The 14,930-nt window shown below is 45.4% G+C and overlaps 1 pseudogene across 1 annotated transcript; it reads right to left on the minus strand.

The window, feature by feature from the left end:
- Positions 1-243: 243 nt before the first annotated feature.
- On the minus strand, positions 244-771 carry LOC308268983 (apoptosis regulatory protein Siva-like; annotated as a pseudogene). The gene has a single exon. The product of its transcript is annotated as an apoptosis regulatory protein Siva-like (transcript).
- Positions 772-14,930: the final 14,159 nt, after the last annotated feature.

Here is a 14,930-nt window from a genome sequence, read left to right on the forward strand (position 1 = left end):
GGTTCTGCTTTTTCTTACCAGACACCACTACTTCTACTTCCTCCTCCTCCTCCTCCTCCTCCTCCTCCTCCTCCTCCTCCTCCTCCTCCTCTTCTTCTTCTTCTTCTTCTTCTTCTTCTTCTTCTTCTTCTTCTTCTTTTTCTTCTATAATGGGTTTATTCAATTCTGTCTTCAGGGTACAAAGGTAACATATCAAAGCCATTCCTCTCTGCAACACCGGCACCGGGTGCCATCCACGCAGCCTTAGGCTTCCAACATGGCACAGCTGGTGCACAGCGCCTTCTCACAGACGTCGCTAGAGTCCACAAGGCCACACAGGGCACAGGCCACGGCGCCGCAGCCCCAGCAGCTGAGCACGCACTGCCCGCACAGGACCCGCTCGCACTGGCTGCAGACCGCCTTCCCATCCACGACTCACACGCAGGAGGATCAGGCGACGGTTGCTGCCCCAGACGGGTCAGCTTCGGAAGCCTGAGTAGAGCTCCTGGTCAGCCGGCCATCTGGTCCGATCAGCACCTGGCCCCTCCCAGCTCAGGGGGCCCCTGTAGGCCCGGGCTTCGGGGACTCTGGCAGGTGGACGATGGCACAGCCTTCGCCCCACACATGGTCTCTGCAAGCCTGGGCCCCACAGAGAAGGAGCTGCCTGGTCTTCTCCAACACCTTGCACGAGTAACGCTCGGCACACACACTGCGGCTCAGCTCCTTCAGGCCCACGCGGACTTTGAGCTGCAGCGGGGCAGCGTCCACGAAGGAGCAGCCCTGCTTTGGCATGGCCGCCGGCCACTGGATGCAGACCACCATGCATCCACTTCTTCTGCCTTTTTTACTGGGTTCCCCTCAACCCAAAACCTTGGGGGCACCCCAGGGCTTGGTCTTTGGACCTCTTCTAGTTCTGGCCTACATTTTTTGGAAGGTCTCCTAAAGTATAACAGTTTAAATCCATCTATATGTAAATTTATACCAATTTTATACTTTCAGCCTCGACCTCTGTACTAAACTCCAAATCTATACATACACATGAACTGGCAATAGCTCTTCATAAACCTGACATGTGTGAAACCTATAACCCAATTTTTCCTTCCCTTTCGCCAGCCTATACCTCCTGTTTCTTGTTTTGCTTTCTCTAAGCAGCTTAGAATTTCTTTGCCCCTCTGTTTCTCTCACATCCCATATCCAATCTGCCAATAAATATTATCATTTCTGCTTTCAAAGTACGCAAAGCATCAGTACATAGTCCACTGCCTTCACACCTTCACCTGATCCTCCTCCCTGGAATTATTCTATCAGCTTCACGCCTGTTCTTCCCACTTCTTCCTTGCCCCCCTCCAGCCTGTTCATGCCATGCTTCTGCTTGCTTGAAACTTTCCAAAGGTTCCCATCTGAAAGGGAAAGCCAACATTTGAATGATGTCCCAAGGGACTTATCTACACATCTGTCACAGAACATCCCATCCTGATGGGTAGGCTCATCCCCTTCCTCTGTTCTCAGCTCACCCCAGCCACCTGCTGCACCTCCAGCATGCCAGTCCTCCCACAGGCCCCACACACCTGTCAGAACAGGGGGATCCAGGTGTTCCTCTAGATCCATTGGGTTTGCTGCCCCACATCCTCCAGGTCATTTCTGCCTTATGAGAGAGGCCTCATCCAACTTAACTGTGGAATGGAACCCTCCACCCTCTTTCCTCCTCAGTTGTCTCTGGATTTCTCTATCACTGTGACCATCACCTAACATTCCATGTATTTGTCCTCCAAATTCCACCTTAGAGCTGATGCTCTGAATAGGGGATTCGATTCATCTCTTCAATGCCTGAGCCCTGAGCCTATAGCACTACCTAAAAATGTTCTGCGAATCTATGAAGAAGAAGGAGGTAGAGGAAAGAACAGAAGGGAAAAAGAAAAGGAAAGAGAACAAGTGTGTTGGTGGAGCTAAGATTGCAGAGCAGAATGATAGTTGGCCCGGATGTGAATGCCAAGGAAGCCCAGGGAGTGGCAGCCCTTCAGCCCTGCTTTCACTAGAGAGGCACTGCTCTTACCTGTTTATATATTGAACACCACTATGTACTGAGTACCACTGCTTTTTGTAAAATGATTTTAACACTTTATTAAAAACAGCAATTCTAAGCCAGCTATGGTGGTATACATCTGTAATCCCAGCTACTCAAGAGGCTGAGGCAGAAGGATGGCAAATTTGAAGCCAGCCTGGGAAATTTAGGGATACCCTGTTTCAAGTAAAGTAAAAATGGATAGAAATGTAGCCCAGTGGTAGAGTACTTGTCTAGCATGTGCAAAGGCCATATGTTCAATCCCTAGCACCACTGGAGGTGGGGGGCACTCTAGACCTTGGCTGTCAGAGGGCATGGGGCAGGTGGGTGGCCTGGTTGTCTGCATATTAGAAGATAAGGCTGGCAGAGGTGTGGGAGTTAGGAGAGAAGGAGTGAGGGAATCCAGCTTAGCTGGTGTAAAAGGGTCAGGTGATAGCCATGTGAGCCTCTCAATCCAGCAACCAAAAGAACCTCAGCAAGTTTTAATTTCTTTCCCTGTCTGTCACATGGATGCCAGCAGCATACTTTGCTCCACACCGTCCCTTCCTGGTTGTATAAAATTAATGTGACTGCATTGTGCTAAATACTATACTATTATTACTAAGTCTACTCTACGTCGGATATGTTACTATTACTAAATACTGTGGCTACCTGCACGTATAGACACTGTCTCCACATCCACAAGGATATGCACACAGCTTTCTGTTGCCTAATTAGCTTCCCTGAGTCCTTTGGAAGCAGAGGAAGAATAAAAACGAAGGAGTAAATAATTAGGTGTCAAATAATTAGAAGTACTGTTGAGAAAGAATGCCTGCCTTTAAATGTTTTTTTAATTGGGTTTTTAATATGACTGACTTGGAAAGTTTCTCTAAGAAGATGGTGTTGATTGACAGCCTATATAGTTATTAATAACATGTAGTCAATCTGCAAGGAATTCATTAAGTGTTCAGGAGAGAGCACATCTGAAGCACCACCAAGGATTCAGGCAATAGTCTCAGATCTGGACGTATCTTTGTCTTAGTGGGGAGTCAGCAACCACTGCCCAGAATTAGAGTTGGTGGCATCTGGAAATGAATGGGTCTGCCTCTCACTGTTTTGAAATACTAGACTCCTCCAGGGAGACTGGAAACCATCAGCTAAATGATTGGCCCCACAGGCAACACATGCAGCAAACAGTTTATCATCAGAGACAATTAACTAAAATTTCATGAATATCTTTTAAATATCCCATCTCAAAAACTGTGCTAGGTGATTTTAAAACACATTTTATGGGGATGTTTTTTCTCACTAGTAAAATTATACTTACCCTCAAATTTAGAATTTGCGGATATGTAAATGGAAGAATACAAAAAGTATCTATTACCCTACCACATTAAAACACCCTACCCTGATCTATAAACATACCCATCCACCATTAAGAGAAGAAACTTAAGACAAATTAAATTTAAAACTTTAGACAAATTAGATTTAGAGATTATTTGAGCAAACAACTCATGATTCTGGCAGCACTCTGAATCAGAAAAGGTACAGAAAAATCACTCCAGCCCTTGAGCAGCAAAGACAGAAGCAAAGTAGAGTAAGTACCTGATTGGCTACCATTAGGCATCTTCCTTATTTGAACACCATGGGGTAAATGAGTACTTGTGATCAGATGAAATTCAGCTGTTTGTGGTACTCCTAAGTTAGATTTTAGTTTGTTTACATAGTACTGACACTTATGGCAGGGTGTAAGTTAAGGTACACTGTTAACTAGGAATTCAAAGTACCAAAGCTACCTCAGGTTAACAGCCTCCTGATCATTTAACAACACGTTCACTTTTAAAATATTTCTAAAATTAGTGCCTTTTCCACTGAAGTTTGTGAGCTACTTTTTCATTTAACAGTAAATACATCTCTTTATGTCACATATTTATATACAGAATTTTGTGTACATTTTGTAAGGCTGCATGGTATTCCATTACATGGAGGGCCATGTCTCCCACTGTTAGATGATTTTGGGCTGTGTTCTACCTTTTCTTTTTTCATTCTTATACTCAGTACCACAGTGAGTACCCAGCTCTGCTCTTCAGACAGTTGGCACTGATGTAGTGATACAGTCTGCTCTGTTTCAACAGATACGGGCCAATAGTAAGTATTTTAATAGCCATAGAAATGTCTTTATATAAATCCAAGGGTTCTTTGAGACACTTATTATAATATCTGGGTCATAGGAATTTAATATTTTTATCATTTTTGTTGTATTTTGACTTCCAAAAAATAAGTATCATTAACACCAATAGGACATTTCAAAACACACTTCTGAGTTCAAAGTTTCTGTAATAGTTATTCAAAAAGTTTTATGAAGAAAGAAAAAAAAGAAATAGAACTTTTTTTGAAGTTAGACATAGACATTGATACATTGATACTGAGAGGGAGGGAGGGAAGGAGGGAGAGAGGGAGAAGGAGAGGGAGAGAGAGAATATTTATCAGTATCCTGGCAAGAAACAGGGGCATTATTGGCAGAGGAGGCTGAGAAGGGTGTAGTGAGGAGACAGTTGAAAACTCATGTGCACAGCCAGGCATAGCGATGCATGCTCATAATTCCAGTACTTGGAAGACTAAGATAGAAGAATCACAGGTTCATGGCCAGCCTCGGCAACTTAACGAGGCCCTCAGCAACTTAGTGAGACCCTGTTTCAAAATAAAAAGTAAAATAGGTCTGGGGGTGTAGATCAGAGATAAAACACCCCTGGGTTCAATCCCTACCACCAAATTAAAAAAAAAAAAAAAAGTAAACATGTGCTGATAGAGGACAACCACCAAGACAGAGGAGCACCCCAAGACTAGGACCAGCAGGCATCTGTGGCTCTGAGCCCTGGTGAGCAAGGGGGCAAGGAGACTGAGCAGTTCCTGGAGCTGGAGAGAGCTGGAACTGTGGTGTATCTGGGGCACAGAGCTGTAGGGAGGAGCTGTGCCTTCCACTGGAATCCCAGCCCACTGACAACCCATAGCCCAATAGGGAGGTCATCCAGACAGCATGCACCCCAAGGTCACTTTCCTCCCAAATGTCTCAGGCCTCATGCCAGGGCCTCCCATTGGCTGAACCCAAGTGGAAGCCAGTGGAAACCCACTGACCCAGTGGCCTCCGAGCAGCCTCTTGGGGCAGGAGACAGTCGGCCAAGGAGCAGGAGTGGAGTTGGACAAGCCCAGCCCAAGCCCTAGGCACAGGCATGAACAATGATTTTTATGTTTTAAACCAGAGTCTGAAGACTAGGAGAAGAATGGATTGAAACGAATTAAAAATAGTGAGGCAATTAAATCAAAATTGTACGGCAGACTTTTGTTTGCTGCAGGGGTATGTGAGACGGAGAGGTATGAGTCAGTACATCCCTCCCCGAGAGCTGCGTGAACTGCGTTTCACACTTGCCACCTCCTGCAATCCACTCTCAGCAGAGTTTGAAGGTTTGCGGCAGCACCTGGGTAAAGAACAGACAAAGGGAAGATGAACTGATGGGGCAGAAGGGGAACCGAGTTAATCTTATGTAACTCACATCCTTATGAAAACTCCTTTTGCTTTTTATTTTAAGAAGTGCTATTTACAAATTCTCCAGGGGGTTAAAAGGCATGAGAGATGGATTTTTGATGTGATGTCAATAGAAAACTCACTCAGCTCCTGGAATAAATTATGCTTTTGTTTCGGTTCTCTGTTTTTCAAAAAGGCCATCTGTTTTCATAACCATAAATGAGAATCTCTAGCCACCTTCTCCTTTATAACCCTCTGTCTCTTTGCACAAATGACAATATTCCCTTCGTGATTCATTCCCAAAGACATTCTTCTGGGCTAAATGTGGCTGCTAAATTCGTACTTCAGTTTTCACGGAGCCCCACATAATCCTTGCTCAGGCAGCAACTGCACTGTTACAGCTCTCATTTCTCCAGTCCCAGATTGTTATACTCTTGTGCTGACAGTGGCTCTGTACCAGGCTCTTCACGACTGGTTTCTCCTGTTTCTCAAAGGATGCTTGAAGTCTTCAGGAAGCCCACATTTAGTACCCCTCTCTCTACCTGCGTTCTGGACACACGGAAATTTATATTAAAAAAAAAAAAGAATGGCAGATGAAAGCCAAAATATCATGTTGACTGCTGATCATGAATAACTTAGTTTACTGTGAAAGCCAAAGAGACTCATTAGTTGGACCCAGAATTAGGCAGGCTGACCCACCTACCCATAGGTGATACTGGGGAGAACAGAGGAAGGTTTAGGGTCTGAGAGCAGAAAGACAAGTTGCCAGTTGCCATGAGGACCTGGACAGAGTTCAGCTGAGAATGCCCAATTTATTCTTCCTTAGTTTATCACCAACATAGCTCATTCCACTCCTTGTGACTAAAGGCACAGAGAGAAGCTAAGAAGAATACTAATAGTGCTCCCTTCATATGAAAATTAACATTAGAAATCAGGATAAAGATTTTTTCAACAGTGATGTATGTATGTAGGCACAGAAGCTAGAGGATAATCCTTACAAGAGCCTAGTCCTTAAAATATACTCAATAAGTACTTGTTGACTCTTTGTGCTTATTGAAAAAATACTTATTGAGCAAAGATACAAGACCAAGATAAGGATTTTAGCTTTAGTACAGTGGAGAGCTGCTAGAAAATTCTTAGCAAGGGAAAATATTATCAGATTTATGTGTTTTAATTACTGTTTGCCTTTTAGAGATAATAGATTAGAAGAAGGACAAGTTTGAAAGTGGGGTGATGGATGAAAGGCCCTTGGGGTTCTCCAGATGAGCAGCAGTGTTGCCAAGAACTAGAGTAGAATTAGAAGAGAATGACATGGACGGACATGTGGGGATATAACTTGCAGATAGAGTTGGCAGGATCTGCGGATGGACTGGAGTTGGAGAAGGATTCATGAGAGAAAGAGATTTGAGAGTGACCTATATTTCTATGTAAGTAACTAGATAGAGATAATAACAGGGAGGGGCTGGTTTCGTTGACTAAATGGGTGGGTGCCTTGAGCCATTCTCTTGGAGGCTATACTGCACTGACCATTCATCCCTGTTGGCCTAAGATAGCCCTGGTTTACACTTGATGACCCCATGTAATCATTAAAAATGCTTCTTCTCACCCTCAAAAGCAACCTTTTTGGGGGGTGTTAAAGTACTTGTTCACTGTAGCTTAGCAAGAATTTTGAACATGTAAAGAATTGTTGGAAAAGTGCTTTGAAATATAAAAATCACTAGATAAATGGAAAGCATCAGTCAGCATTAGCGACATTAATGAAGATTGTCCAAAAGCTGAAACTTCGATGCTCATTAACTCACACGATTATTTTAGGTTTTGTTCCTCTGCTGTCTGATTCATCTGCCATGCTGTGTGGTTCCTATGTCCTCCTCCTCCTCCTCCTCTTTCCAGCCCCTCAGTTAATGGTTTCTCAAATGCCATACTTAATTGGCCTGTGGGGACTCCGCATTTAAGGGAATGGAATGGTTAATCTTTTTTTGCAGATCAAAGACTCTGCATAGGTACTAACCACTTACTTCCTACTCAACAGCTTTTCCATGGCTGGGCTTCCCCTCAGTCTTGGAAGAAAATCCTCACTCATCGGGGCTCTCAAAATAATTTGTGAGAGTGGAAAGATCCACTTTCCTGCCACCCTCCTTTTTGGGAATGTCTAAATATACAGCTGTGCCCACTGAGGCTTTAGCATTTCACGCAAATGCCAGCACTCTGAGTGTTTGCTGAGAGAGGAGTGTTGAGATTTGGAGAAAGGCGTTTGTAGATGCCCGAGTTCTACTTCTGGTTTGTAGATGCCACCCCCTACCCTGTGCCAGCACAAATGCTTCTCCTCTCTGGCCCCTCATGTGCAAGAGAGGGGAAGGTGCCCCTCTGTTGACTGCTTCCATCTTCACACTGTGTCCAGTAGGTAAAAGGGAAAGTGCTCCATGGTCCTGACACTGATGGAGGTGCCCGTGTCACAGGCTAGCATCTGAGTCCTTCATCTTTCAGGTCAAATTGAAGCCAGGTGTGGTGGTGCATTGTGGTGCATGCCCGTAATCCCCATACTTGAGAGGCAGAGACAGGATAAGATAGCAGATTTGAACCCAGCCTCAGAAACTTAGCAAGACTCTATTTCAAAATTGAAAAATAGAGCTTGAGGTGTAACTCAGAAGTAGAATGTCCCTAGTTTCAATCCCTAGTACCAAAAAAAATTGAAACTGACATGCACCTTTGTGTAGAGATGGATACAAGTCCCTTTAGTTTTCTTGTGGTCCCTCCCCCATATCCTCTCCCCAAAATTGTCCTAAAACAGGATACACACACACACACACACACACACACACACACACACAGTGCCTGACTCATGAAAAAGGTTCCTCTGGCTCCTTCTTCTGTACTAGTATGGGCTTCTGGATATCACATAAAATATCACACACTAGGTGGCTTACCAAAGGTCCCAGAGGCAGAGGCAGTAGGTCAGCTGTGTCTGAGGGCAAGGGCCAAGGGAAAGATGCTCTGCCTCATCCCATAGCTGAGCGGCCCCTGGAGGCCTCAGCACTCCTTGTCTTGTAGGTGCCTTGCCCAGTGTCTACCTCTTGTTCACATGGCCTTCTCATGGGACTCATACCAGTATACAGATTTCCCCTGGGCAAGCTAGGGGCCTACCCTGCTTTGATTTGACCTCATCCTAACTTAACTAATTACATCCGCATGACACTATTTCCAGATAAGATCACATTCTGAGATACTAGGGGGTAGAACTTCAACGTAAGAACTTGGGGTGGATGCAACTCCATCCACAACACCTCCCAGGTATGAAAGAGCTCTGCTACCATGCAAGCTGTTGCTGCACTTACCACCATCTTGCCTGGTGGACAGTCACTGTCCAGTGCTGAGACCCTAATGTTGCAAAGCTTACCTGCCCAGCTCCTTAACCAAGCCTATATGACCTTTGGGAGGAATGAGGTCTTTTTGATGCTATATTTTGCCCCTGGTGTCTGCCACTAGACTCCTGAGACCACCAGGCCCCCTGGCCATGATTCTTCTTCCAAACTCCAAGGTTCAGCTATTTCACAGGCAGGAAGAACAGCTAGACAGGAAAGAGTGTGTGGCAGGAAGAACAGCTAGACAGGAAAGAGTGTGTAGGAACATAATAAAGCCAGTCAAATCTCTTTAGGGACAAAGCTCTCCAGACTCCAGCAAGACAAATTCCAGTTCCATTCTAACTGGAATAGGAGAAAATTGCTTTCAAACTGATCTTCCAGGGTCCCTTGCCCTATATAAGATATCTAGAGAGACTTCTTGTTCTGTCAGCAAAAACAAAAACACAAGATCATTTCCCATTGAATATCTTGCTGTGATGTATGTGGTCAGTATCGAGCAGGTACGCTGCACTGAATTAGGTACTGGATACAAATGTGAAGAAACCATGGTTCTTGCCCCCAGAGAATTCCTGGCAAACGGTCAAAGTTTTAAATAACTACTTGACATCCAGTCAGCCAAGAAGGGCATGACTTGCCCAAGGCTGTGCAGCTGGTCCAAGTCAGAATTAGAACTAAGGTCCTCGTGTACTGACTCCTGGTTCACACTCACAGTCTACACAGCTTTTGGCTCAAGGGTTATCAGGGCACCGCTGAATGACTCAATTCTGCACACACGTCTTCTACTGGCTGACAAACGCCTGCCTTTGCCCTGGTCTCTGACCACAGTGGAATTGGTGGTGGCTTGTGGTTAATTATTAGTCTCATTGTCCTTCAGGGAGGGGCTCATATCATATGGTCTGACATTGGATCTTGTAAAGAAACTCATCTCAGAGAGCCTGAGCATGACCAGAGATTTGTTAAATTAAGAGTCTCTGGGGGAGCTTGAGTTACAGCAGCACAAATGTGTTGATTAAAGAGCAGCATGGTGGGAGGGAGGGATTCAAGCCCTGGCTCTGCATTCCAGATCTGGCACTAGCTTTGGGACACTGGGTACATTATATAATCCCTTTGGGCTCCAGCGCCTTCCCTCTTGTGACCTACTCAACACTGTGCCCCACTGTCTGGTCTATGGGTAGCCAGGCACCCTTGACAATCTGGAGGAAACCTGGCTGGGCTCATCCATGCCCCTGAAGTCAGCCTGGGTACCCAGCCATCTCTATTTGAATAGGATCCAAAGAGTTGCTGGTTCGAAATGAGGAAAGTCCCATGCAAAAAGAGGATGAGTTGGTCACTCTAGGTGAGCTGGTGGGTGGTGAGTTGAAGGCTGATTGGGGAAAAGGAGTAGGATGAAGAGGTATACATGCCTTTTGACATCCAGGAGAATTGCTTGTAGACAGTGGACAGGCAGACATCAGCAAGGTCTCTCAAGGCCCAAGCTTAAAACTTGCCTATCATTGCTCTGTTGCAAGTCACGAGGTTAGCCCAGATTCAACAGTGGGGAAAGTGACTCCACCTCCTGTGGAAGGAGCTACAACATCCTATTGCAAAGGGGCAAGGATGCCAGGGAAGGGTGTGCTTCACAGTCAGTCTCCTGCAAGCACTGAGCACTGGTCTTCTGCTGTAGTCAGATGCCATGTCTATCTGCTACTGGCATGTTCAAATATGACCATGAACAACCCTGGGTCCTCCCAGACACTCCACTGTGTGCATCACTCTATCTCCCTTTACTTAGCCTTTATGGCTCCACTAAATGGAACCCCACTCTTTGCCTAGCCAGCTCTTGTCTTTGGGAATGAAGCTTGGCAGTCCATTCCTCCAGGAAGCCTGCCTTGACCTCCTAGGCTGGTCTATTGTGCCCACTCTCTACAACACATATATGCCCCTGGACCACTTAGGAATACTGTCTGAGTGATCATGGAACCCATCACCAGGTACAGACATTGTGTGTGTATGTGGGGGAGGGATACTCTTGTTTTCAGAGGTGGTCAAATCTATCTTTGCATGTCAGCACCCCACTGGGGGTGGGGCACACAGCAGATGCTTAGGAGATGGCAGAGGAGCAGCGTGAGGTCCCGCTAGAACAGGGATTCTCATTCTTAGTTCTGCGTCCTTTCTGCTCAGGCCCAGAGTCTGTACCCAGGCTTCTGCGGGCAGCAGATGTCAGCATGGCCCGCTCCTGCCTGCCAGGCACAAGACAGTGATCTAATCAGGCCCAACTCTGAAAGCAGCAGATGCTTTTTTTGGTCTTGGCGCTTCTAGGGCGAGAGTCTATGCGCAGAAAGAGAGTAATGATGCAGGCGTCAGGCTGTGCCTGCCATGGTGGCATGACTCTTCTTTCAGAATCTCTGCAAATGCCCCGCACTGGTGCCCCACCACAGTCCTGTATTCTTGGTGTACACAGACAGCTTCATTCAGACCCAGGTCTTCCTCCATGCCCCTCACCCTGGACCCCACATCAAGCCTATGTGACTTGGCCTCCCTCTCCTCGCTGACTTCTTCACCCACACCCGCCACCCTTGCTTAGGCTCACTCCCTCCCCTGGGGCTTCCTACAGTCCAAGCATGCTTTCTAGAATGCACAGGAATCTAGCAGTCACCAAGACTCCGGAGCCAGACCTCCCAGTGTCTGCCACTCCAAAATGAGAGCCTAGGCAATTTTCTTACCCTTTCTGTATTTTCTCATTTTCTTCATTTCTAACTAGGGATAGTAATAGTACTTGTGTCTTAAGGTTGTTTGGGGGATGTATATAAAGTGTTTACTTAAACTATTTCCTGACGCAGAGCTGGAGTTTAATACATTAGCCATAATGCCTCTTCTTTGTCCCCAAACCCTTCAATGGATCCCCATCAGCTACAAGATAATGTAGCATTCCTTTCACAAAGAGCAGGCCCTAGCCCTTCTTCTAGACTTTCTTCTGGGAACTCAGATAGAATGCTTTGTTGTGTAGCAGCCCTCTTGCACCTATGAGGAAAATGTTAAGGATGGCAGAGCTGGAATATAAATAGAGCCTTGGGATCTTGACGACTCTGTGGAACTACTAGCAGGAACTACTTTTTTCTATACTCTTTTTTTTTTGCATGAAACAAATGTTTGTTTAATGGATGAGTAAAAACTCTTAGCACCCACCTACACCTGGCATTCACTAGCCATCAATGGCTGGCCCCTGTTCCCTTGGCAGCTCCATTTCTGGAATCATATCTCAACCTCCCACTCCCTGGCTTCTTATTCCAGCCATTCTGAGTTGTCCAGAACTCCTTCTGCATATACCAGGTTTGCCTCTCAACCATTGATCATGTTTTTACTCATTTTCCTTCTGTCTGGAACTTCTTAACCTACTCTCACCTGTTTTCTGCCTGGAAAACTCCTACTCATTCTTTGAAATCCCACTCTGATATTTACTGACCTCTCCAACCATTCTGAATGAATTAGTCAGTACCCACCTACAAAATCAAGCTAGAGCAACTGAGTGCAAGTCCACTTCTGCCACTCTTCACCTCTCTGTGTCTCCGTTGCCCCAGGAATGAAGTGAAGAAAATAATTGGGTTTTAGGAAGAATAAGATAAAAAGAAAATGTCAGTCACTTAGAACTGACAAAAGTAAGCACTGGATAAGTGTTAACTACCATCATCTTCACCATTATCCTCCTCATCATCATCCTTCTTAGGTGTATGATTCCCACATAAACTATTTGATTCATGTCTGTAGCCCTGCCCCTAAACAGATCAAGAGGCCTGTGATATTTCTGTGCTAACGTTACCTGAGCAAGTGAATTCCATTCTTGGGACCTCTGTTTCTGTATCTGTTAAAACAGGTTCATAGCATGGAGTTGTTGTGGGATGGAATATAAATGGAAGCACCTGGCCCAGCATCTGGCACACAGCAAATGCTCAACAAATACCTCTTCCCTTCACCTCCCCGATCCCCCCCCACACACTGCTCTTTCCTGTTCAGCCCATCTGTGCAGCTGGACCAAGGGGGATTATCCTCACCCTGAGGGGGAGTGGCTTCTCTGGGTGAACCATGCCACATTTAGCTAGAGACAGGCCCAGAGCCCTGCTTGTGTGCCTGTATGTGCAATGGCTCTACCCAAAGCACAGCTCTGGCCTTCAGAGCTGCAGTCAGTGGGCCTTGTGTGAACGTGCACCGCAGGTCCTTGGGTGGGCCCATGCCTATCTGTACAATGGATGGGAGCTGCTGACGTGGGAGTTCCCACCAGCCCACTTCCTGAGAGCTAGGAGGGAGAACTTCCAGGGCCTGCCAAGCCCCGTGAGTGGAGAGTCCAGAAGCCCAGCACCCAGTCAAGACAGTGACTGAGCAGCCAGGGCACGTGGAGGAGGACTCCAAGGTTGGCCACAGGCTCACCACTCATCGCTGAGACTTGGTCTCCTCGCTTTCACCATGAGGCTCCCGATGATTAAGTAAAAAAGTACTGGGGTTCCAGGGGAGCCACGAAATAATACATGTCTCTTTGGCCTAAATTCAAAATTAATTGTGACAGGGGAGTCATATTCTAATAATAACAGCAAATACTTACATAGCACCATCACCACTAGTTAGATATTAACCTTTCTTTATCACTTACTATTTGTCAGACTTTTCAAAGTACTCCACAATGATAGCTAATTTAATTTTCACAACAATTCTCCAAAGGAATTCACAATTGCCAAACTATGGAACCAGTCAAGATGTCCATCAACAGATGAATGGATTACAAAACTGTGGGATATGTACACAATGGAATTTTACTCAGCCATAAAGAAAAACACAATTATGTCATTTACAGGGAAATGGATGGAACTGGAGAACATTATGCTAAGTGAGATTAGTCAGTCACAAAAAATAAGAAGTCAGATATTCTCCCTAATATGCAAAATCTAGGGAGAAAATGGGTCATAGGAGGAACTCTAGATGAAGAAGGGGATACTATAGATGAGCAAATAAGGTGACCTGAGGGGATGAGAGGGGTGGAGAGGGAAACTTTCTAATGTTCATGATGTACATTAATAAACATATCAAAGTCAATCACTAAGCCAAACATGAGAAGGAGGGAGGGGGAGAGAATGGGGCAGGAATTGGATAAGGGCTAATTGGGTGATGTATACATATATGTCTCCACCATCTTGTACCCCATTAAGATGTATAACTACAATGCACCAAGAAAAAGTAAAAAAAAAAAAGACATTAAAAGTTTAATTAACTTTCCCCAAATAACTCAAGTAATAAATGGCAGACCAGAATCAAATGCTGAGTGGTTGGGTTTCAGAGGCCATGGTCTCAACCATCACACTGCTCCAATTACAATGGATAGCCCTCGGTGTGACGTTAGATCTGCAGCCAGAGGGACTGCTGATGCTCAACCCTGGAATCAGAGAGACTCGGCCACCCCTATGCTTTCTGTAGGCCATTTGGGGGTGTATCAGGTCCTGCGCCTATTTCCAAGCCCACCAGTTCAATAGTTGTCACTCTACTTGGAGACCGTATTACTTTCTTAGTGCTGCCACCAAAAAACACCATAAACTCAGTGACAGAAAATTATGTTCACATTGTTCTATACACCAAAAGTCCACAATCCAGGTGTCAGTAGGGTTGGGTCCTTCCAGAGTCTCTGAGAGATCCCACTTCCCACCTATTTCCTGGTTTCCAATGGCTGCCAGCAATCCATGGAGTCCCTTGGCTTGTAGATGTAGTGCAAACTCCACTACCACAATCCCATGGTGTCACCTCTGTGTCTCTTTTTCTGTCTCATAATCCAGTATAAATTCATCTCAGCCCTTACAAAGACCCTATTTCCCAATAAGGTCACATTCTGAGGTTCCCAGTGGACCCGAGTTCTGAGGGACACTCTTCAGCCATGAAAGAGAGAAATAAATGAGGGCAAGTGTATTTCGCTAAAGAAAGTTTCTCCACTGAGAATCAAGATGTGGGCAAAGGAAGTTCCTCTTTCATTAGCATATAGTAAATACTGGCTTGCTGCTTTAATGACAAT

This window comes from Muscardinus avellanarius (genome assembly GCF_963383645.1).
Source record: "Muscardinus avellanarius genome assembly, chromosome: 1".
NCBI classification, from domain to species: Eukaryota; Metazoa; Chordata; class Mammalia; order Rodentia; family Gliridae; genus Muscardinus; species Muscardinus avellanarius.